The sequence below is a fragment of the Lepidochelys kempii genome, chromosome 5 (genome assembly GCF_965140265.1).
Source record: "Lepidochelys kempii isolate rLepKem1 chromosome 5, rLepKem1.hap2, whole genome shotgun sequence".
Classification (NCBI taxonomy): Eukaryota; Metazoa; Chordata; order Testudines; family Cheloniidae; genus Lepidochelys; species Lepidochelys kempii.
Window position 1 is genome coordinate 136,538,821 of NC_133260.1, and position 24,291 is coordinate 136,563,111.

Here is a 24,291-nt window from a genome sequence, read left to right on the forward strand (position 1 = left end):
ACCCCACCCCCCCCTTTTTTCCCGGGGACACACACACACAAACTCACTCTCCTGCTGGCAATAGCTCATCCAAACTGACCACTCTCCAAGTTTAAATCCAAGTTTAACCAGAACGTCTGGGGGGGGCGGGCGGGCGGGCGGGGGGGGAGGAAAAAAACAAGGGGAAATAGGCTACCTTGCATAATGATTTAGCCACTCCCAGTCTCTATTTAAGCCTAAATTAATAGTATCCAATTTGCAAATGAATTCCAATTCAGCAGTTTCTCGCTGGAGTCTGGATTTGAAGTTTTTTTGTTTTAAGATAGTGACCTTCATGTCTGTGATTGCGTGACCAGAGAGATTGAAGTGTTCTCCGACTGGTTTATGAATGTTATAATTCTTGACATCTGATTTGTGTCCATTTATTCTTTTACGTAGAGACTGTCCAGTTTGACCAATGTAAATGGCAGAGGGGCATTGCTGGCACATGATGGCATATATCACATTGGTGGATGTGCAGGTGAACGAGCCTCTGATAGTGTGATTAGGCCCTGTGATGGTGTCCCCTGAATAGATATGTGGGCACAGTTGGCAACGGGCATTGTTGCAAGGATAAGTTCCTGGGTTAGTGGTTCTGTTATGTGGTATGTGGTTGTTGGTGAGTATTTGCTTCAGGTTGCGGGGATGTCTGTAGGCAAGGACTGGCCTGTCTCCCAAGATTTGTGAGAGTGTTGGGTCATCCTTTAGGATAGGTTGTAGATCCTTAATAATGCGTTGGAGGGTTTTAGCTGGGGGCTGAAGGTGACGGCTAGTGGCGTTCTGTTATTTTCTTTGTTAGGCCTGTCCTGTAGTAGGTGACTTCTGGGAACTCTTCTGGCTCTATCAATCTGTTTCTTCACTTCCGCAGGTGGGTATTGTAGTTGTAAGAAAGCTTGACAGAGATCTTGTAGGTGTTTGTCTCTGTCTGAGGGGTTGGAGCAAATGCGGTTGTATCGCAGAGCTTGGCTGTAGACGATGGATCGTGTGGTGTGGTCAGGGTGAAAGCTGGAGGCATGTAGGTAGGAATAGCGGTCAGTAGGTTTCCGGTATAGGGTGGTGTTTATGTGACCATTGTTTATTAGCACTGTAGTGTCCAGGAAGTGGATCTCTTGTGTGGACTGGACCAGGCTGAGGTTGGTGGTGGGATGGAAGTTGTTGAAATGATGAATTCAATTCGGATGAAGTGAGCTGTAGCTCACAAAAGCTTATGCTCAGATAAATTGGTTAGTCTCTAAGATGCTACAAGTACTCCTTTTCTTTTAGCTCTTAGTCAGCTCAGCTCTTTGGCAAGTTCAGCTTGTAGGGGAGCCTCAGTGCTGGTGCACCATTAGCCCAAAGTGAATTCAGCTCAGCAGCCTGTAACTAGACTCCTAATAGAATCAAAATTAGCTCTGACATTCTACAGTGGAGAGAGGAGGAAGTGCAATTAGCATGTAAGGCCCTCACCAAGAGGTCCATACCACCAAGTATCAATACTTATCCCCAGCCTTTTCTCAATTCACAGAGTTTTGGAACCTATGACCCTTGCCTAGCGAGTGCTACTTAGTTGATGGCGAGTCCCTCCATCATAACAAAAGGCCAAGTACAGTTCCAAGCACAGTTCCCATAATCAGGGTAATAACAATTTATTCTTCCTGCCCCAATAACAGAGACACTGGGGATCCCACAGCAGCCAAAGTGACCATTTGGGCAGCTATGGTCTCATTCTAGGCAGGGTGGGTGCATCTATGCAAATGAGATCAGCTCTTGAAGTTCTTTTCCACAACTTGCCACACCTCACCACCAGATGTCAGGGTGGAGCTCAGCCTGGCACTGCTTACAAATGCACCTAAATTCTTAAAGTGTAGGCCTTTACAGACAGGCCTGAGTATCTATATCCAAACATGTCCCCTCCACTAGTTCTGTTGAACCCCAGTCTGTGGCTCACAACAGCCTCATGGGCCCCACAGTGTCCAACTCCCATATGCCTGCTGACCTGGCCCGAAAGGCAGGGGCACTGTGAGGACCCCAGCCTCTTCTCTTCCCTCTCTGCAGCAGAAACCATGTGGGCTTGAGCACGGCTGCTCCCTGCTCTGATGCAGCACCAGTGGCTGGTGGCTAACGGTAGAGCTGCAGCACATTTCCGGCAGGACGTGTTTTCTGCAGAGAAAACACATTCTGTGCAGCACATGAACCTGGCCCGTCTGAAGGAGGGTCCCTCCAATTTTGCCCACACATGTGCAGGAAGAATTTTATGTGCCCCCAGATGGAGGTGATGTGTCACACAAAATGCATGTGGTGGGGATCGGACCGAGGCAGAGGGGTTTAGATGTTTAGATGTGGGAGGGGTCTCAGGACCGGGGCAGAGGGTTTGGGGCAAGGTGTGAGGGCTCTGGCTGGGGGTGCAGGCTCTGGGGTGGGGCTGGGGATAAGGGGTTTCGGGTACAGGAGGGTGCTCTGGGGCTACAGCGGGGAGAGAGGACTCTTCCCAGCTCTCTCTCTCCACAGCAGCACCTGGGCCGGGGGCGGTGGGGGGGAGAGGTGCCTCTCCCTGCTGTGGCAGGTCCAGGGTTGAGTTGGGGCCTAGGGAGGGTTGCCCCAGGGCTGGAGCACCCACAGAGAAGAATTACTGGGTGCTGCTCAGAGACACCAAGACAGCCAAGCTCCCTCTGGCCCCCAGTGCCTCTCACTTGCTGGGGGCCCCACTGCCAACTCCTCCCCCTCCTGCCCACCAAGAACAGCTCCAGGAAGGAGGGGGAGGAGCAGGGACTGGGAGCTCTCAGGGGAGGAGGTGGGATGGGGTGGACCAAGGGCAGGAATAGGCGGGGTGGGGACTTGAGGGAATGTGGGCAGGGCCGGGGGTGGAGGGAAGGGGATCAGGGGGGCGGCTGCAGCAAGTCCAGGGCTAAGTTGGGGTTGGGGTCGGGGTCGGGCATCCCTCCCCCAGCCGCAGCAGGTCCCGGCTTGGCGGGTTTCCTGAGTGGCTGCATGGCGCTAAATAGGCTGCGGCCACACTGCTTACAGGGAACTGAGGTTCACAGTGGGGCAGAATTCCCCCAGGAGTAGATGGAGGGGGGGCCAGGGGGTCAAGACTCACAGGATGGGCCGTGCTCTAGACTCTCCTTGAGCCATGGTGAACAGAGGGTTGGTGGTCAGCAGAGTATCACAGAACTGTAGATGCTGCCCGGCACTCTGGGTTCTCAGCCTGGGGCCCACGGGCCGCTTGCGGCCCAGTCAGCACAGGTGCAGCCCACGTGACATCCTCAGAGACATACACGTAGTATATAGATTGTGTGGATGCGGCCCACGTAACACACAGAGAGCTGCATAGGTGGCCCACAATGGCAAATAGGTTGAGAACCGCTGCTGCAGACAAAGTAACAAGTGAAGGGGACTGACCTTGATGTCTCCCTTTCTCAGTGTCTTCTGAGCGGGAATTGTATTTTCCACAGACAGTGCTTCAGGTAAAGCTTAAACTCACAACCTCAGCATCCCTCCCCTCAGCCCTGCTCTATCAGGGCCATGCGCTAGCCCCTTGCACCCCTGGAGCACACATTGAAGTGCTGGCCTCCTTGTCTCAAGGATGGATTTGGGGTGGGGAGGGTTGAGTGAACAGCACAAAATCCATGTTAAAGTCCCCAGGAAGGCAGGAACAGGTGGCCATCCTTCAGTAATAAAGCTGGTTCCTGCCACCAGCTGTTAATGGGAAGGTGGCTGGTTTAAATCACCTAGGGCTGGAACTTCTCAAGGGTGAGCTTAAGGTGTCTCTTAAGAAGAGGAGGAGGAGGAGGAAGTGTCCAGGGCCAGCTCTAGGTGATTTAAACCCAGCAAACCAAGCACGGGCTTGGGGCAGCACTTTTCAAGGGGCAGCATTCCGCCCCCCCCCTTTTGTTTTTGCTTTGGTGTCACTCCACTTGGGGCGGCAAAAAACCTAGAGCCGGCCCTGGAAGTATCTCTTCCATTCCTGTCTAGCCCCACCTGTTTCTTTTCCTCCTTCAGCCTCTCTCCTTCCCTGCTGGGGCAATGCAGAGACAAGCCCCCATCTGGGGGAGTCACAGAGAGGTTTTAGCCAATGGAGTGTGTGTGGGACACAGAGAGGGTTGTGACTCTGTGTGCGCGTGTGGACGGTCTGTTAGGGAATGAGTGATGGAAAACAAAGGGGAAGTGAAAGTGAGGCCCCTGTCTGAGTATTATGACCCTGTGTGGCACTGCCATTCCCCTTCCAGAACCTCCCCTGATCTCATCTGTCACTGCACCCAGCATTTGTAACCTGTCATCATCACAGATGTGCTGCATAGCTATGCCTCAGATAGTGTGTCCCTCTTAGACAGCAGAAGCAGATCACAAACTCACATAGGAGCTATGGGCAGATCTCCTGTCACTGCCGCATTCATCTGGAAGGTGCTTTACAAAACATAACACTTCCCCTATGTAAGAGAAACACCCTCCTCAGAAACACCCCTCATTGCCACCACCTTACTTTGCTCTCCGTGGGGGCTGTTTGTCCTGTGGGATCTGACTCTTTCTGGGAGTCTTAAAAGAGCATTTGGGGAGCAGGAGTCATCCCCATGGAAATCACTTCTTTCACGGGGCCGCCTTCTTAGCCCTGGCTTTGGGCCTGGTTTTAGCCTTGCTCTCTCCTGTCTTACTTTTAGGTGGGCTCTTGATCACCTTAGAATCATAGAATATCAGGGTTGGAAGGGACCTCAGTAGGTCATCTAGTCCAACCCCCTGCTCAAAGCAGGACCAATCCCCAACTAAATCATCCCAGCCAGGGCTTTGTCAAGCCTGACCTTAAAAACCTCAAAGGAAGGAGATTCCACCACCTCCCTGGGTAACGCATTCCAGTGTTTCACCACCCTCCTACTGAAAAAGTTTTTCCTAATATCCAACCAAAACCTCCCCCACTGCAACTTGAGACCATTACTCCTTGTTCTGTCATCAGCTACCACTGAGAACAGTCTAGATCCACCCTCTTTGGAACGCCCTTTCAGGTAGTTGAAAGCAGCTATCAAATCCCCCCTCATTCTTCTCTTCCGCAGACTAAACAATCCCAGTTCCCTTAGCCTCTCCTCATAAGTCATGTGTTCCAGTCCCCTAACCATTTTTGTTGCCCTCCGCTGGATGCTTTCCAATTTTTCCACATCCTTGTAGTTTGGGGCCCAAAACAGGACACAGTACTCCAGATGAGGCCTCACCAATGTCGAATAGAGGGGAACAATCACGACCCTCGATCTGCTAGCAATGCCCCTACTTATACTTCCCAAAATGCCATTAGCTTTCTTGGCAACAAGGGCACACTGCTGACTCATATCCAGCTTCTCGTCCACTGTAACCACTAGGTCCTTTTCTGCAGAACTGCTGCCTAGCCACTTGGTCCCTAGTCTGTAGCGGTGCATGGCATTCTTCCGTCCTAAGTGCAGGACTCTGCACTTCTCCTTGTTGAACCTCATCAGATTTCTTTTGGCCCAGTCCTCTAATTTGTCTAGGTCCCTCTGTATCCTATCCCTACCCTTCAGCATATCTACCACTCCTTCCAGTTTAGTGTCAACTGCAAACTTGCTGATACCGGCTGCCAAGTAGACATGGAGACATTGATCATTACCCTTTGAGCCCGACGATCTAGCCAGCTTTCTATCCACTTTATAGTCCATTCATCCAGCCCATACTTCTTTTACCTGCTGGCAAGAATAGTGTGGGAGACTGTATCAAAAGCTTTGCTAAAGTCAAGGAATAACACGTCCAGTGCTTTTCCCTCATCCAGAGCCAGTTATCTCATCACAGAAGGCAATTAGGTTAGTCAGGCATGATTTGCCCTTGGTGTATCCATGCTGACTGTTTCTGATCACTTTTCTCTTCTCTAAGTGCTTCAGAATTGATTCCTTGAGGACCTGCTCCATGATTTTTCCAGGGACTGACGTGAGGCTGATTGGTCTGTGGTTCCCCGGATCCTCCTTCTTCCCTTTTTTAAAGATGGGCACTACATTAGCCTTTTTCCAGTCATTCGGGACCTCCTCCGATCGCCATGAGTTTTCAAAGATAATGGCCAATGGCTCTGCAACTCCTTCAGCACTCTTGGATGCAGCGCATCTGGCCCCATGGACTTGTGCTCATCCAGCTTTTCTAAATAGTCCCAAACCACTTCTTTCTCCACAGAGGGCTGGTCACTTCCTCTCCATGCAGTGCTGCCCAGTGCAGTAGTCTGGGAGCTGACCTTGTTCGTGAAGATAGAGGCAAAAAAAACATTGAGTACATTACCTTTTTCCACATCCTCTGTCCCTAGGTAGCCTCCCCCATTCAGTAAGGGGCCCACACTTTCCTTGACCTTCTTCTTGTTGCTAACATACCTGAAGAAACCCTTCTTGTTACTCAGCAGTGACGCTTGTGGGGCTTTATTCTGCCTTTTTTTGTCCCTGCTGCAGCCACCACTTTCTTAGGACTATTCCTGGACATGGGCATGGAGGCCTTTCTGGGGATCCTGGCAGCTCTAGCCAGCTTCTTGGGGGCTATTTTCCTGCTTAGAGCCACTGGCTGGTTCTTGTGCCTTGTCCTGGGGCCCAGCTACTGCTGGCTGACTGTGAAGGAGTCAAGGTGCTGGTGATCTCTGTGAACTCCTGAGCCCCACCTGGACATGGTTCTTTTTCTTCTGCACAGCCGAGCTCGTGGAGAACAGGAGCCTGCACATGTACATTCATATTCTATCTTTGTTTGACCAAACAGAGTCCTGTAGCACCTTAAAGACTAACCAATTGATTTGGGCATAAGCTTTCATGGGCTAGAACCCACTTTGTCAGATTTGTTAGTCTTTAAGTTGCCACAGGACTCCTCTTTGTTTTTGCTGAAACAGACTAACACGGCTTCCGCACTGAAACTTAGCTTTGTTTAATCGATGAAAACAAACTAGAGCCTCAAAGGACAGGAACTGATTTCAGCTGGACAGGTTTGCTCGCTGTTTGTACATTTTAACAAGAAAAATGTTGAATGATTAAATTCATTTCACATCCCCATTCAGCGAAACTCCTGAAGACACAGGAGATGGATATGAAAATATATTTCAATTAAAATAGAGAACGTTTAAGAGAGCACCTGGATTTGAACCAGAGACCTCTTGATCTGCTGTCAAATACTCTACCACCGAGCTCCCTGAGGCAATATAGCCTTGGAGCCAGTGATCTTGGAGAGTGTGAAGGAGACACTTATTTCAAAGAGCTTCTCTTCCATTCCCAGACACTGGTGGTTTTAAAAATGGGGTTTCATTCAATTTTATATTTGCATGTAAACACCACAGCTTGCACAGTCCCCACAACTGCTCAGTTTCACTAGAGCACAACAACTTTGAGGGACCACACCCAGCTACCCAGCTCTGCATCCTTTAACCTCTTCAGCATTTCTCCAATCCCTTAAAGCCACAGGGCACATCATGTAACTTGAACCCATCAATCTCTATATCATTAATGACTTAATTCCCAAAGCATTCTGACCAGAAGCAGAGAGCTCCTGAGAGTGTCAGCCACACTCCTGTGCCCTGCAGCAGAGTGGTTGTGGCAGCGGGCAGGGTCTATTGTGCACAGGTCACTTTGTTATATTTTGCATACTTTCTGGTTCTGTGGGAGACTTCTTGTCTCCCATACAGTAGCCCTGGGCTTAATTTGTGGCCAGTGCAGACCTGAGTTTTATGCTTAGATGTAGAAATTGCAGAGTTTAAGCTTGAAACATGGGCCAGTTTCCTCCCCATCCCCGTACCATTTCATATCTTTACATTCAAACACGATGACTTTCTGAGTGATCTGTCTTAGTTCAACCATACAGTGTTGGGGTCCATGTAGGACTCTCTGGGTAAAATCCTCTGGACTGTTATGCAGCAGCTCAGACCAGATGTTCATAGAGATTTAGCCTGCCTTTAAAATCAATGAATAAAAACAAACTATGGTGTTAAATTAATCCTCAGAAGCTCCTTTCCCCTATCCAGATCCCCAGCAAAGTGCAATCCAAGGAAGAGGGCTGGTTCTGAAGGACAGAAAAAGGAACTCCTTCTCCCTCTGGAGGAATCAGACTCTAACTTTGTTACATACTGAGGTGGCTTCCTTTCTTCTGTTCAAAATGGTTGAGCCGTGCCTGGCAATATACTGATGTTGGAGACGTCCTTAGCCAAAATAGGTTTGAATCCCCTTTCTGACAACAGGCTGAGTTTTTCTTGAATTTGTTCCCAGACAAAATATTCTCCATTCATTTTAACAGAGTCAAATCTTTAATGAGATGTCACTTTTCCTCCTCAGTCTCGGTTTTTTCACCCTGAAGGTTCCTGTCCTCACAGCTTAGTGAGAGGATGTGATTTTGGGAAGGGGTTTTCACTCTGAAGTTTCCATGACGGGGCATTTCCAAGTCAGGCCAAGGAGTGCAGAATCTCAGATCTGTGTGAATGAAGAGAGAAAACGGAACAGTTCACCCACAAACCGCCCATCCACACACTCTGCTCCATGCAGTGTGAAAAGATCCTGCAGCATGAGAACGTGGAGTTTTACCTGATAGGAAGGTAGTTTTAAATGACCAATCAGCAGCCAGAAAACCTTTATACCAGTTGGCTCTAATTTGTCTCCTCAGGCTCCAGTGCTGTGGTGACTCTGCAGTGGAGAAGTTGTTGTTAGCAGATACAAGGACCAGGCCAAATTTGCTATTCAAATTCTCCACTTCATAGTTTTCCAAGTCTGGGAATATCCAGTAGCAACATTTCTAATAGGAAGGTGGATGCAAAGCAGTTCAATGGGAAATGCCTACACCTCCTGTGGGGGTGGAGTAGAAAGGAATAATGTTGTGAGCACTGTTTTGGAAATTTGCCTTTGCTAACAAGGTTTGTCTCAAGTCTTATTTTGTGTGATGGTGTTATTTGAAGGAATCGGGAATGATTTTTTATGATATTAATTCAAATCTAAAGTTTGTTTAATCAATCCTAAAAATTAGTGTCCCCTGATTTTTTGTTTCCCAGCAAGAATGAACAGGTGTTATTCCATCCGACCTTCCATGGAACAACAGCAGCACCCTAAAGAAAAAGGAAAGCGAATGTCTCACTGTCAGGGATGCAGGTGGCCACGTCCCCTCAGTGTGACCATTGCCCTTGCAGGAGAGAAGGTTTCAATGGAATTGAATGCCGTGGCTCAGACAAGAGCCACAGGGAGCAGCTGGGAGCATCCCCAGTAGCAGATTTGTAGGCACTTGGCAGATTTAAGTGAAAGAAATTTAGGTTCACAGGATCTTTAGACACCTGAGTTAAGGAACAGCTTGGGGGTGGGGTTGGGGGGGCAAGCTGAGGGTCAGTGGCATCGAAATGTCAGATTCAGGTACCTAAAATGAAAGTAGCAGCTGGGCATCTAAATCTTTTTGTGCATCTACCCCTGGTGCCTAACCCTCTTTGACAACTGCACGAGGCCCCTCTCTGCCTCCTCCGGTGCCTGATACCATTAAAAACCCAACCCCAAGTCATTTCTGAAAAGAGGCAAAATCAGTGTAATATAATCTGGGTCCACAAGCACTAAAATACCTTAATCAGAAGAGTATGTGTCCTTGAGAGGCACTCCCTCCTAGCCAATCAGCTTTGTGCAGAGGAGCATGGAGGAGGGGCAGAGGGCTGGTGCTGTAGCCTTAGGTCAGCAAGAAAGGGACCAATCCCTCACCCCAAGAGAGCAGACTGGAGAACATGGGGAGCGATCCCACTACTTCTCACATGTGAAGCCAGCACTTTTCCAGTTGAGCAAACTCTGCCCCCCTGGAGCCTGTCTCTCCAGTGCTCCTGCCACTGCCAGGCGAAGGAGGGCTGGGGCCAAGTAGTTTCTGCCTGCCAGGGCTGGCTTTTTGGGAGGCCAAGTAGGGGGCCACAGGAGGGACTTAGGCCCCTGGCTGGCAATGCCTTTGAAAAGAAAGGATAAGGACACCCCTGCCCCTGGAGAACATGGGCATCAATCCCACTACCTCTCACATGCAAAGCAAGCACTCTACCGCTTGAGCTAATTCCCCCACAGGTGAGCAGCTGCCCTCACCCCCCCTCCCATCTCGTTCCAGAGGCCACAAGGTCCCTGCAGCTGCCCGTGGCTCCTTTCCGAAAGGGCCGCTTGTCAGGCTGTTTCCTGTGGGCTGGCTAGCTCAGTTGGTTAGAGCGTGGTGCTAACAACACCAAGGTTGTGGGCTCAAGCCCCATGCCGGCCACTTGACAGTCCTAGGGAAGTGGTGTGTCTTCCTTGAGCTGACTGCTATGGGCAGGGAGGCCAAAAGAGAAACAGGCTGAGCAGCTTACAGGGAGCAGGCAAGAGTCCTGGTGGAGGAGGGTCCAGCGTGCACAAGGCCAGCCTGCAGGGAATAGGCGCTGGTCACCTCCTTCCCTCCCCTCTCTCAGCTAGTTCCTTCACCTGGGGGCTGAAAGGGACTTATGTCCCTGGCCAGTTGCCTTCCCCACTTGTAGAAGATGCTTATGGCAGGGCTCTCCTCTTGCCCCCTTTGTCCCCAACAGAAAGTTGCCAAAGGTGAGATGATGTGGAAAGGCAGAGATCCGCTCCTCACGCTCCTTGTCACGGTTGATGGACTTTCACATGCCTTTTTCCGCATCTGAGCCGACGCTGGCAGAACGCATTGCGGCGCTTCCCAGGGGCTGCCTGGTGCAGCTGGCCAGACCATAGTGCCAAAGAGGCTGAGCCTGTGGATTCGAGACCCTGCGTAGCTGAAGGCCTGGGGAGCACCATGTGACATTATCTGATTAAAATATGATCATGGACATGATTGTTGCCACCACTGTTATAGAATTGCAACCAATCTTATACAGGTGTGGCAAGTACGGTGTCGTTAGAAAAGCTATGATTTGCTGAATATGTTTGTGCTATTGATATGCCTGGATCGTTTTTGCATTTGAAGCTATGCACAGTGGCTCTATACCTGGATTTCAAATATGTTTGCATCTGAGTAGCACCCACAAGGTATTTAGCCTGCACATCTTGAAGTGACTATTCAAGTTAAATGGCTCACCAGGGAACACTGAACTCCCAGTGGACCATGGGAGACGCCGATCTACACCCAGTGGACTTTTCTGTGAACGTTCCATCTGGAGTCCAGGTCATGGCTGCTGCTGTGACTAAGCAAAATCATCTGTGGACGTGGGACTTGCCCATGGGACTCCAAACACCATCTTGTTACCTGTAATTTTCCACTGTCTCTGCTGAGGGCTTTGTCTGAAACCATGGAGGTTTCCATGCACATGGCAGAAGCTATAAAAGGCCCTGGAAACATCTCCATTTGACCCCTTTCCTGCTTAAACTGTTTGACTATGACCTTATACTAATGGGAGCAGTCTAACCAAAGGACTGAGGACCTTCCAGTAAAGGCCATCCCAAGAGATTGTGGTGCCCATGTGGGGGTGGGGAGGCTGGCCCCAGGGTTCCACAGGGGGGGCATCCCCAGGCCTCCGCGGAGGGGGTGCCCTCCCCCGCACTCACAGGGCAGTGGGAAGTGGAGCGACCCAGACACAGCCCGCTCTGCTCTGTTCCCCTGGCTCCGAGCCTTGGGGCTTGGGGGGGTAGGAGGGGAACCGCCCCCAGCACTCACCAGTGGCGCTGCTGGGAGCCGGCAGAGAGGAGCAGGCTGGGGCCAGGTCATTGCACTTCCTGCTGCCCAGTGATTGCAGGGCAGGCCCGACCCCTGCTGCAGTCCCACAGGATGCATAGCTCAGGGGAGGGGGGATGGGGGGGAAGGGGTGGAATGGAGGTGGGGCGGGGGCTTAGGGGAAGGGGTGGAGTGGGTGCGGGACGGGAGCGGGGGCAGCTTTTCTGGCCACGAGGGGCCAGCTTAGCCAGCCAGGGGATCGGGCTGGCCACTGGAGCAGCCCGCAGCTGTGTAGTTTGCATACGGGGAAGGACGACCCTGCTTCCAGTGATTCAGAAGCAACCAGGGACCTTATAAGCCAAGAGCTTATTCCATCACTGCCACAAGCCTGCTCCAAAGACTTTGCAATTATTGTATGTCTTTGATTCCTTTAGCGAATTTTAACTCTAGCCTTTCTTTCTTTCTTTCTTTCTTTCTTTCTTTCTTTCTTTTTCTTTCTTTCTTTCTTTCTTTCTTTCTTTCTTTCTTTCTTTCTCAGTAAACCTTTAGATTTTAGATACTAAAGGATTGGCAACAGCATGATTACTGGGCTAAGATCTGCGTTGTATATTGACCTGGGTATGTGGCTGGTCCTTTAGGATCTGAAGAACCCTTGCATTTGATTAAATTGGCTTCAAATAACCACTCATCAGCAAGTTCAGTGTTTTTGGTGGCAATAAAAGGACTGGAATGCCTAAGGAGACTGCTTTTCTGACTTCTTGTTAGCCAGTGTGGTGAAACAGAAGTTTACTTTTGTTGCTGGTTTGGTATGTCTTATCAGAGAATGACCACTGCTTTTCGGGTGTGCCTGCCCCATTTCTCAGCACTTTTCCCTGAATTGAGTATTCTCAGTTGTGACCCACTAAGGGCTTGTCTATACCACACAGCTTTTAGCAACAAGGCTGTGTCCTTGTCGCTAAAAGTCAGTGTGTTTGAACGCTCTTTTGCAGAATTTTGTTGGCACTTTTGCTGACAAAATTCTTCCAGCCCTGCAAGTGGCATAAGCTTTGTCGGCAGGAGAGTGTTCCTGCTGACAAAGCTGCGTTCACACTGCCGCTTGCATAGGCATCACCATCCCCAGAGGGGATCACTCTCAGATCCAGACCCACCTCTTTGTGAGGACCTCGCGTAATGAGAGCAACCGCCCTCCCTTGCCCACACGCCACATACACCCCTCCTTGGTAGAGGGAGGAAAGCTGGGAAAAGGGAAAAAAGAAGCAAGAGAAGAGGAGAAAGGAGGAAGGAAAGAGGAAAAGGGAAACCAAAAAGGATAAACTCTAAGGTCCCCAGTGATGCCAAGTGTCAAAGTCCTAGGTAGGAAATCAAATTCTGCCCCCTTAAGCCAGTGTTTTCTGTGCCGAGAATTCTGCCTGCAGCAGGTGGATCAGACCCAACAGGTTCCAAACCTCTCAGAGCCTCTGACCTTGTCCAAGGGACGTTCGTTTTCTGGCACAATCCATGGTGGGAAAGGAGAAAACTCCACAGAGGCTCCTCCTCATGTTCACAGACGTGAATCCTAATTCTCTCCCCGTCCTCGAGGGGAGACCTGGAGAAGGAGACGTGCGGCAGCAAAGCCGGGGGGGTCTCAGAGACTGCCCTGGCCCACCTGCACCTCGGCCCTGCCCGGCTGATGTCGGGGTCTCTCTGTGAGGTCACCCCCTCCCCACCACCTTTGCCCAATGGGCTGAGTTCCTGCAAAAGGCCTTTGTGATGTCACTGCCCCACCCACCCCTCCCCTCCAAGCTGATGTCCTGCCCCTGCCCAGCCTCTGTGGAGGTTGGAGTTGTTGCCCCTGGATCTAGGGTTGCCAACTTTCGCACCCCACAAAACTGAACACCCTTGTGCCGCCCTTCACCGAGGTCCCAGCCCGCTCACGCCATCTCCCTCCCCTCCGTCGCTCCCTCTCCCCCGCGCTCACTCACTCGCTCATTGTCACCGCGCTGAGGAGGGCTGGGGAGGGTCCCTTTTCAACTGGGTGTTGTCGGGACGGACCTGGGAAGGAGGGCTGCCTGCCAAGCACCTTTAGGAGGAGGCGTCCCTCCCCGTCAGAAAATCATCTCCCTCCCTCAGCTCAGTGATGGCCTGAATTGCTCCTTCTCCCGGCAGAGCCAGAGGATTGAAAGCAGCAACATCAAACCCCTGTGTAGCTCGCAGGAATGAACACGGAGACGCCCTTGTATCTCAACAGATGGTCACTTTTACCCTTGGGAAACTACAAGCCTAAAGGGAAAGGCGGTGGCACCAGATCTAAGGAATAAACACAACACAATCATCATCGTTACGCCCATTGTGACTGCAACATCTTTATACACATCTTATTATCATTCGTGCATTCTTTTCTCTGGAGCCCAGACCTTGACTAGACCTTGACCAAGAAATCTGGATCTTGATGAAAATAATCACCGCCCCTGGTTAATGCAATGGAGTTGACACCCAGGGGGTGTCCCTACGTAGGTTCAACAATGGCTGCCTTTTACCCATAGTTTTTAAACAGGGCAATACATCGATACAGACCCGGCACAGGGACCAGCGGGCTCCGGGGAGGCGGGGCCGGGCCGGGCGGAGCGAATCGCTGCCCCGGTCCCCGCAGCGCCCAACTCCCCGCCTCAGACTGTCCTGCCCCGCCGCGTTCTGCCCAGCGACCGGTGACGCAGGCGGGCCTGTGAGTCGCTATTGGCGGGATGTTCCCTCCCCCAGCCAATCCCTGGCGCGGGGCGGTTCCCTCGGGAGCGGGCGGGTCCCTGGGCCGAGTCCTGGTGCGCTGCAGGGGGGCGCTCCCGTGAGTGTCGGAGAGACCCCGGGCCGGGGGAGGGGGGAGCTGGGTGTTGGGGGGGGGCAGCCGGGCCGGGGGGGCGGGGAGGGGGGCAGCCGGGGCAGCCGGGCCGGTGGGGCGGGGAGGGGGGAGCTGGGTGTCGGGGGGGGCAGCCGGGCCGGGGGGGCGGGGAGGGGGGAGCTGGGTGTCGGGGGGGGGGCAGCCGGGCCGGGGAGGGGGGAGCTGGGTGTTGGGGGGGGCAGCCGGGCGGGGAGGGGGGAGCTGGGTGTCGGGGGGGGCAGCCGGGCCGGGGGGGCAGTTCTGGGCTCTGCGTTCAGAGGTGTTGGGAGACCCCCCCGCGTCCCCCCCCCCGGCACTGAGCGGTCGCTGACAGGGATCGGTGACGTTGCTATAGTGACCGGGGAGGGGGGGGTCCTGGCCCCCTTGTGCCCGGCGTTGCCGGGGGCTGCGGGGACAATGTGCCGTGGGGGGCTGAGCGCCCCTGACCCGAGCGGTGACCCCGGCATCCAACACCGACCGCCCCCAGCCGGGGGTGCGGCCCCGCTTGGACCGGCACCCATGGGTGCTGCACCTGCCGACAAGCCCCTCGCGGCCCCGTGAGGCTCCCGGGCTGCGGGGAGTCCCCGGGGCCAGGCGCTGCCCAGGCGTTGGGTCCCTGCCGCGTCTCCGGGCCGGCGGGGCTCTCAGACCCGAGCCCTGTGGGCAGAGCCGGGCTGAGGGTTAGTGGAGGGAGTAAATTAACCCCCCAGATAGACCAGGTTTAAATGAAGGAAAAAGGCTTCTTGGATCTCTCCGACCTTTAATGGCTCCCAGACGGTCTTCACACTGGGTTTAACCCCAGTGCCTGGAACTCCGGAGCGTGGCTTGTCCTTGGCTACCTACGGCTAACTTGTGTGAGCACCAGTCTAGTCACACCCACAGTCAGCAATGGCAATGGGTCATATCTGTAGTGGAAGCACATCTTTAGAGGTTTCAGAGTAGCAGCCGTGTTAGTCTGTATCCGCAAACAGGAAAGGAGGACTTGTGGCACCTTAGAGACTAACAAATTTATTAGAGCATAAGCTTTTGTGAGCTGCAGCATCCAATGAAGTGAGCTGTAGCTCACGAAAGCTTATGCTCAAATAAATCTTTAGAGGTGTCATCCTAGGGAGGAGATGTTAACCCCCGCTCTGTCTCTGGCCGTGTGTTGGCGCCCCAAGGCGGGGAGAGTTTGGAGCCCCTGGATCTGTGCATTAATCAGGTCTTAGTTTGGGCATGAGCTCCTGTTGCAGAACAGCTACTGCATTTGTGCTGTTAGGATCTCCTGTAGCTGCCGAATAAAGAGTTTCCGGATCCCAACAGGGTGGGGTTAGGAGAGGGGAAGGCACATCCTGCTTTTCCAGGCATGGACTTGAATCTTCCTTGTTTCCTATGAGGCAGCAGCTCAGACCCTGGGAAGCTCAGCAGCCTGTATTGAGCTGGGTGAGGCTGTGGGGTGGGGTTGGGGTTTGCTTGAAGTGGTTTAAGGAGCATTGGTGCCCTTGTGTCACGTCAGTAATAGGCTTGGTTTGACCTAATAGACCTGTTTGACCTAAACAGGGTTAGGCCCCAGTGCAGCCTGGCCTTATAGGGTCACAGAATCATAGAAGATTAGGGTTGGAAGAGACCTCAAGAGGTCATCTAGTCCGACCCCCTGCTCAAAGCAGGACAAACCGCAACTAAATCATCCCAGGCAAGGCTTTGTCAAGCCAGGCCTTAAAAACCTCTAAGGATGGAGATTCCTCCACCTCCCTAGGTGACCCGTTTCAGTGCCTCACCACCCTCCTAGTGAAATAGTGTTTTCTAATATCCAGCCTAGACCTCCCCCATTGCAACTTGAGACCACTGCTCCTTGTTCTTTCATCTGCCACCACTGAGTACAGCTGAGCTCCATCCTTTTTGGAACCCCCCTTCCGGTATTTGAAGGCTGCTATCAAATCCTCCCTTACTCGTCTCCTCTGCACACTAAATAAGCCCAGTTCCCTCAGCCTCTCCTCGTAAGTCATGTGCCTGAGCCCCCTAATCATTTTCAGTGCCCTCCACTGGACTCTTTGCAGTTTGTCCACATCCTTTCTGCAGTGGGGGGGACCAAAACTGGCCACAGTACTCCAGATGTGGTCTTACCAGTGCCGAATAGAGGGGAATAATCTCTTCCCTCGATCTGCTGGCAATGCTCCTACTAATGCAGCCCAGTATGCTGGTAGCCTTCTTGGCAACAAGGGCACACTGTTGACTCATACCCAGCTTCTCGTCCACTGTAATCCCCAGGTCCTTTTCTGCAGAACTGCTGCTTAGCCAGTCGGTCCCCAGCCTTTAGTAGTGCTTGGGATTCTTCTGTCCTAAGTGCAGGACCCTGCACTTGTCCTTGTTGAACCTCATCAGATTTCTTTTGGCCCAATCCTCCAATGTGCCTAGGTCACTCTGTATCCTTTCCCTACCCTCCAGCATATCTATCTCTCCCTATCTTAGTGTCATCCGCAAACTTTCTGAGGGTACAATTCATCCCATCATCCAGATTGTTAATAAAGATGTTGAACAAAACCGACCCCGGGGGCACTCTGCTTAATACCGGCTGCCAGCTAGACACTGAGCCATTGATCACTACCCATTGAGCCTGACAATCTAGCCAGCTTTCTATCCACCTTATAGTCCATTCATCCAATCCATACTTTTTAAACTTGCTGGCAAGAATACTGTGGGAGACCGTATCAAAAGGTTTGCTAAAGTCAAGATAGATCACATCCACCGCTTTCCCTATATCCACAGAGCCAGTTATCTCATCATAGAAGGCAATCAGGTTGGTCAGGCATGTCTTGCCCTTGGTGAATCCATGTTGACTGTTCCTGATCACCTTCCTCTCCTCCAAGTGCTTCAAAATGGAGTCCTGGAGGACTGAAGTGAGGCTGACTGGTCTGTAGTTCCCCATATGCTCTTTCTTCCCTTTTTTAAAGATGGGCACTGTATTTACCTTTTTCCAGTCATCTGGCATCTCCCCTGATGGCCACTAGTTTTCAAAGATAATGGCCAATGACTCTGCAATCACATCAGCCAACTCTCTCAGCACCCTCGGATGCATTCGATCCAGCTCCATGGACTTGAGCATGTCCAGCTTTTCTAAATAGTCCTGTTCTTTCACCACTGATGGCTGCCCACCTCCTCCCCATACAGTACTGCCTAGTGCAGCAGTCTGGGAGCTGAACTTGTCTGTGAAGACCAAGGCAGAAAAAGCATTGAGTACTCCAGCTTTTTCCTCATCATCTCTCACTAGGTTGCCTCCCCCATTCAGTCAGGGTCCCACACAGTCCCTGACCTTCTTCTTGTTGCTAACATACTTGAAGAAACCCTCCTTGTTATCCTTCATATTCCCTGCTAGCTGCATCTCCAATTGTGCTTTGGCCTTCCTGATTACATCCCTGCGTGCTTGAGAGTATTGTTATACTCCTCTTTAGTGATCTGTCCAAGTTTCTACTTCTTGTAAGCTTCCTTTTTGTATTTAAACTCACCAAAGATTTTCACTGTTAAGCCATGCTGGTCACCTGCCATATTTTGCCATTCTTTCTGCACATCAGGCTGGTTTGTTCTTGTGCCCTCAATAAGAACAAACAGCCAGCCAGCTCTCCTTGACTCCTTTCCCCCTCGTATTAGCCTCTCAGGGGATCCTGCCCATCAGTTCTCTGAGGGCGTCAAAGTCTCCTTTTCTCAAGTCCAGGGTCTGTATTTTGCTGCTTTCCTTTCTTCCTTTTGTCAGGAGCCTGAACTCGACCATCTCATGGTCACTGCTGCCCAGGTTGCCACCCACTTCTACTTCCCCTATGAATTCTTCCCTGTTTGTGAGCAGGTCAAGAGGAGCATGGCCCCTGGTTGGTTCCTACAGCACTTGTACCAGGAAGTTGTCCTCAACACTCTTCAGAAACTTCCTGGATTGTCTGTGCACTGCTGTATTGATCTCCCAGCAGATGTCAGGGTGACTGAAATCTCTCATGAGAACCAGGGCCTGTGATCTGGAAACTTGTTAGTTGTCTACCTCATCCTCCTGGGCTGCGGGAAGGGTGGCCAGCACATCCCTCTGCCCGCACCGTTTCCCGCAGCCCCCATTGGCCTGGAGCAGCAAACTGCGGCCAGTGGGAGCAACGATTGGCCGAATCTGCGGACGCGGCAGGTAAACAAATCAGCCCGGCCCGCCAGGGGCTTTCTCTGAACAAGTGGTGGACTGGCTTTGAGAACCACTTGTCCATAGCACACACCCACCACGACATCACCCTTGTCGCTCTCTTCTCTAAACTTAACCTAAAGACTCTCAGCAGGCTTTCCATTAGAGAATGGAAAGTTACAGCAAAGTCTATCTGGGTCTCTCCAGAATCCAGAACTTTCTCTTTTGTCCCAGTCCAGAAGCTTCTCCTCCCTCCAACAGCCCACACTTAGCCCCCAGGGGCTCCTCCTTAGTCTTTTGTTCTTGTTCCTGCCAAACATTGTCACCTGGCCTCATCCTCAGCTCTTTGTTTTCCATCTGGTCACAGCTGGCTGGCTTCCTGCAGAGGATGGGTCATCCATGGTCATTAGTTGCTAGGTGCCAAATGTCTGGGCAGTTGTCTTCTGGGACTCCCCATCAGCATGGGACCCACACCCCAGTTAGTGAGGCATCAGTCACACCTGGATCTTTGCCGAGCAATTAATCCTTTCCCCCACCTGTTAATCATGCAGCTCATAGGGGAAACTGAGGCACACACAATATTCATTATAAAATATGGGGAGATGTAGCTGATGAGTGATGCTGAGAGAGACCCAGTGATAGCTGGAGAAGGGGAATCAGCACTGGAGAGCTCAGAGAGCAGGGCCTGATGAACCCAAGTCCAGTGCATGGCCCTTTTGGAAAGTGGGAGAGCTGACCCAGGGCTGCTGGGTGAATGCAGAGGGGAGGGTGAGGAGACGGGGAGCAGAGGGTCGGATAGGCCATCGCTTTGGAAGCTGAAGTTACCGAGGATGAGTGTGTGAGGCTGGAAGGGAGAACCAGTTGTGGGGATCAGAGTGGCAGTGTATAATTCCCCTGAGCAGTGTCTGACGTCAGTGGGATGCTCACCGGTGTGAAGGGATCAGGGGTTCAGTCACTGAAGCACCAGGCCATTTGTCTGGGAGCTATCGCCCTTCCCCACCCCCTGCTTTGGCCCTGATTCTGCCTGTGGATCTGTGGGGTGAACCCGACTATAGGGATGGGTGATCAGCTTGTGAGCTCCATGGAGGAAGAGCCCGTGCAGTGACTGGCACAAGAGGGGGCCTGGTCCCTACAGGGGACATAACTTATTCACGCTGTGGCTGCACCGAAGTCCAAAGCAGACCGCAAAGAGTTACAAAGGGATCTCACAAAACTTGGTGACTGAGCAACAAAATGGCAGGTGAAAATCAGTGGGATAAATGCAAAGTAATGCACATTGGAAAACATAATCTCAACTATACATATCAAATGATGGGATCTAAATTAGCTGGTACCACTCAAGAAAGAGATCTTGGAATCATTGTGGATAGTTCTCTGAAAACATCCATTCAATGTGCTGTGGCAGTCACAAAAGCAAACAGAATGTTGGGAATCATTAGGAAAGGGATAGATAATAAGAAAATACCATATTACCTCTGTATAAATCCATCGGATGCCCACATCGTGGATGCTCTGTGCAGATGTGGTCACCCAATCAGGAAAATATCTATTGGAACTGGAAAAGGTACCAAAAAGGGCAACAAACATGATATGGGGTATAGAACAGCTTCCACAGGAGGAGAGATTAATAAGACTGGAACTTTTCAGCTTGGAAAAGAGGCGACTAAGGGGGCTCTGATTGGGGTCGATAAAGTCATGACGGTTGTGGAGAAAGTGAATAAGGAAGTGTTATTTACCCCCTTAACATAACACAAGAACTAGGGGTCACCAGATGAAATTAATAGGCACCAGGTTTAAAACAAATAAAAGGAAGTATTTCTTCATACAATGCACAGTCAACCTGTGGAACTCCTTGCCAGAGGATGTTGTAAAGGCCAAGAGTATAACAGGGTTCAAAAAAGAACTAGATAAGTTCATGGAGGACAGGTCCATCAATGGCTATTAGGATGTGCAGGGATGGTGTCCCTAGCCTCTGTTTGCCATAAGCTGGGAGTGGACAACAGGGGATGATCACTTGATGTTTGCCTGTTCTGTTCATTCCTTCTGGGGCACCTGGCATAGGCCAATGTCAGAAGACAGGAGACTGAGCTAGATGGACCTTTGGTCTGACCCACTATGGCCGTTCTTATGTTCTTAATAAATTATGGTAAATTGTGTGCATAGCGCAGGCCCTCGCTCCCACCTGCAGCTTGGACACATCCCCCCTGCCCTCCCCTTGTATCCCTTGCTTCAGCTTCTGCATCTTCTACAGCCCCAGCCCTTCTCCTGCTCCACCCTCCCACTCCTGCTCCTCACACCCCCCTCCAGCTCTGCTCTTCCTCCTGGGCCCCCTTTCCTTCTTCATACTCCCCTTCAGCCCCCCTGTGCCCACAGTACACTCTCCCTGTCTGCTCCCCTACTCCTCACAAGCTCCAGCCCCCCTCCCCTCTCTCCCTCATGCCCCCCCTCCAGCCTTGCCTCCCTTCTCCTCCTACCTCAATCCCTCTTTCTCCCTGGTCAGGCTGATCTGTGAGTCCTTTCCCAGGTCTCCCTCCCACAGGAGCGCTCCTGAGGGCTGGCGCCACCTCGTGTGTATTGCCAGGGACTCCCTGGCAGGGTCTGGTTGGGTCTGACCTCCCTGCCCCCAGTCTTTCCCACCAGGCCTGCACTCCAGGCGCGCATTCCAGACAGTGCTGTCGGAGCCCGGCCCGGGGCTGCCCTGGTACAGCCGTGTTGGGCACGTGGACGATCAGGTCATCTATGTCTACAGCAGCGAGCAGGGCTGGCTCTAGGCACCAGCAAAACAAGCAGGTGCTCGGGGCGGCACATTTCGAGGGGCGGCATTCCGGCGCCGGCCATGCCGCCCCTCGAAATGTGCCCCCTCCGCCCCGCCTCCGCCTGCTCCCCTGAGCGCACCGCCGCCACTCCGCTTCTCCCCCCTCCCTTCCAGGTTTGCCGCACGCCAAACAGCTGTTAAGGTGGGGGCGGGGGGGGGGGCACGAAACAAAGCAGGGGTGGCCAACAATTTTTTTGCTTGGGGCGGCAAAAATCTTAGAGCCGGCCTTGCCCCCCAGCGCCTGCAGGAGCCAAGCCAGCCCCGGGAGAGCCACCGCCCCGGACTGGGCCAGGTCTTGAGTCTCCCAGCCCGAGGGGGCATGAGGGAGCTGGGGCAGAGACTGGCAGGGGCAGCAGGAGCAATGGGGGGAGGGCAGGGGGGTTCCCAGTTCCCAGCCTTGCCCAGCCCCATTCCTGCAACCCTCCGCCCTGGGGCAGTGACCCTCCTGGGGAGCAGAGGAGGGGCAGGGAGAGGAAAAGCCAGTTCCTGTCTCTGTCTGGTGCCCGTGCTGCTGGGGGGATGCGCTGCCCTGGGGACAGGGTTGGGGGGGTCCCCCAGAGTGGCTCCCCCAATTCTGGGGCCGAATGGCTAGGCAGCAGTTCTGCGGAAAAGAACCTAGGGGTGACAGTGGATGAGAAGCTGGATATGAGTCAGCAGTGTGCCCTTGTTGCCAAGAAGGCCAATGGCATTTTTGGATGTATAAGTAGGGGCATAGCGAGCAGATCGAGGGACGTGATCGTTCCCCTCTGTTCGACATTGGTGAGGCCTCATCTTGAGTACTGTGTCCAGTTTTGGGCCCCACACTACAAGAAGGATGTGGATAGATTGGAGAGAGTCCAGCGAAGGGCAACAAAAATGATTAGGGGTCTAGAACACATGACTTACGAGGAGAGGCTGAGGGAGTTGGGATTGTTTAGTCTGCAGAAGAGAAGAATGAGGGGGGATTTGATAGCTGCTTTCAACTACCTGAAAGGGGTTTCCAAAGAGGATGGCTCTAGACTGTTCTCAATGGTAGCAGATGACAGAACGAGGAGTAATGGTCTCAAGTTGCAGTGGGGGAGGTTTAGATTGGATATTAGGAAAAACTTTTTCACTATGAGGGTGGTGAAACACTGGAATGCGTTACCTAGGGAGGTGGTGGAATCTCCTTCCTTTGAGGTTTTTAAGGTCAGGCTTGACAAAGCCCTGGCTGGGATGATTTAACTGGGAATTGGTCCTGCTTTGAGCAGGGGGTTGGACTAGATGACCTTCTGGGGTCCCTTCCAACCCTGATATTCTATGCTTCTATGATTCTGCTCTTTGGCTGCACAATTTCATTCTTTTCAGTTCTTTATAAAGTGCTGAAATTACCAGATTGACCTTGCGTCTGAGCCAGCCTGGCAGTGCCTATGTTCATCTACAGGGTAGAAAGTCTCTGTCCAGAGTGAAAAAGTGTTATCAACTTTTGAACTAATTCGGTAGCAGAAGGATTTAGGCTGGTAACTTCACATTTGACACAGAGAGAATTACTAGGTCAGACATGCTCGTCTCTCAGCTCTGGTTAAAAATGACCTGTGATGTGTGTGTTTTCTGAGGGTTGAATAACTCCATTCTGCACACACACTGATTTCTTCTTCCATTTGATAAGTTTTGTTTGTTGACTTATTTCAGAGTAGCAGCCATGTTAGTCTGTATTTGCAAAAACAGAAGGAGGACTTGTGGCACCTTAGAGACTAACCAATTTATTTGAGCATAAGCTTTCGTGAGCTACAGCTCACTTCATCGGATGCATAAAGCGGAAAGTACAGTGAGGAGATTTTATATACACACAGACCATGAAAAAATATACATTGTAAGGAGAGTGATCACTTAAGATGAGATATTACCAGCAGGAGAGTGGGGTGGAGGGAGAGAAAAACTTTTGAAGTGATAATCAAGGTCGGCCATTTCCAGCACATTTCCAGAAGTTAACAAGAACATCTGAGGAACGGGGGGGGGGGGGGGGGGGAGAGGGAATAAACAAGGGGAAATAGTTTCGCTTAGTATAATGACTCAACCACTCCCAGTCTCTATTCAAGCCTAAGTTAATTGTATCCAATTTGCAAATTAATTCCAATTCAGCAGTCTCTCCTTGGAGTCTGTTTTCGAAGTTTTTTTATTGAAGGATAGTCACTCTGAGGTCAGAAATCGAGTGACCAGAGAGATCGAAGTGTTCTCCGACTGGTTTATGAATGTTATAATTCTTGACATCTGATTTGTGTCCATTTATTCTTTTACGTAGAGACTGTCCAGTTTGTCCAATGTACATGGCAGAGGGGCATTGCTGGCACATGATGGCATATATCACATTGGTAGATGTGCAGGTGAACGAGCCTCTGATAGTGTGGCTGATGTGATTAGGCCCTGTGATGGTGTCCCCTGAATAGATATGTGGACACAGTTGGCAATGGGCTTTGTTGCAAGGATAGGTTCCTGGGTCAGTGGTTCTGTTGTGTGGTGTGTGGTTGCTGGTGAGTATTTGCTTCAGGTTGGGGGGCTGTCTGTAGGCAAGGACTGGCCTGTCTCCCAAGATTTGTGAGAGTGATGGACCGTCCTTCAGGATAGGTTGTAGATCCTTGATAATGCATTGGAGAGGTTTTAGTTGGGGGCTGAAGGTGACGGCTAGTGGCATTCTGTTATTTTCTTTGTTGGGCCTGTCCTGTAGTAGGTGACTTCTGGGTACTCTTCTGGCTCTGTCAATCTGTTTCTTCACTTTAGCAGGTGGGTATTGTAGTTGTAAGAATGCTTGATAGGGATCTTGTAGGTGTTTGTCTCTGCCTGAGGGGTTGGAGCAAATGCAGTTGTATCGCAGAGCTTGGCTAAAAGAAAAGGAGTACTTGTGGCACCTTAGAGACTAACCATTTTATTTGAGCATGAGCTTTCGTGAGCTACAGCTCACTT

General features: G+C 51.6%; 1 protein-coding gene and 1 non-coding gene across 2 annotated transcripts in view; both read left to right on the forward strand.

Annotated features, from left to right (window-relative positions):
- LOC140911986 (uncharacterized) overlaps positions 1-24,291 on the forward strand; it is a 69,380-nt gene that overhangs the window by 37,994 nt on the left and 7,095 nt on the right. The gene's annotated exons all lie outside the window — the stretch shown is intronic.
- TRNAV-AAC (transfer RNA valine (anticodon AAC)) lies at positions 10,121-10,194 on the forward strand. The gene has a single exon. It is a non-coding gene; the product is annotated as a tRNA-Val (tRNA).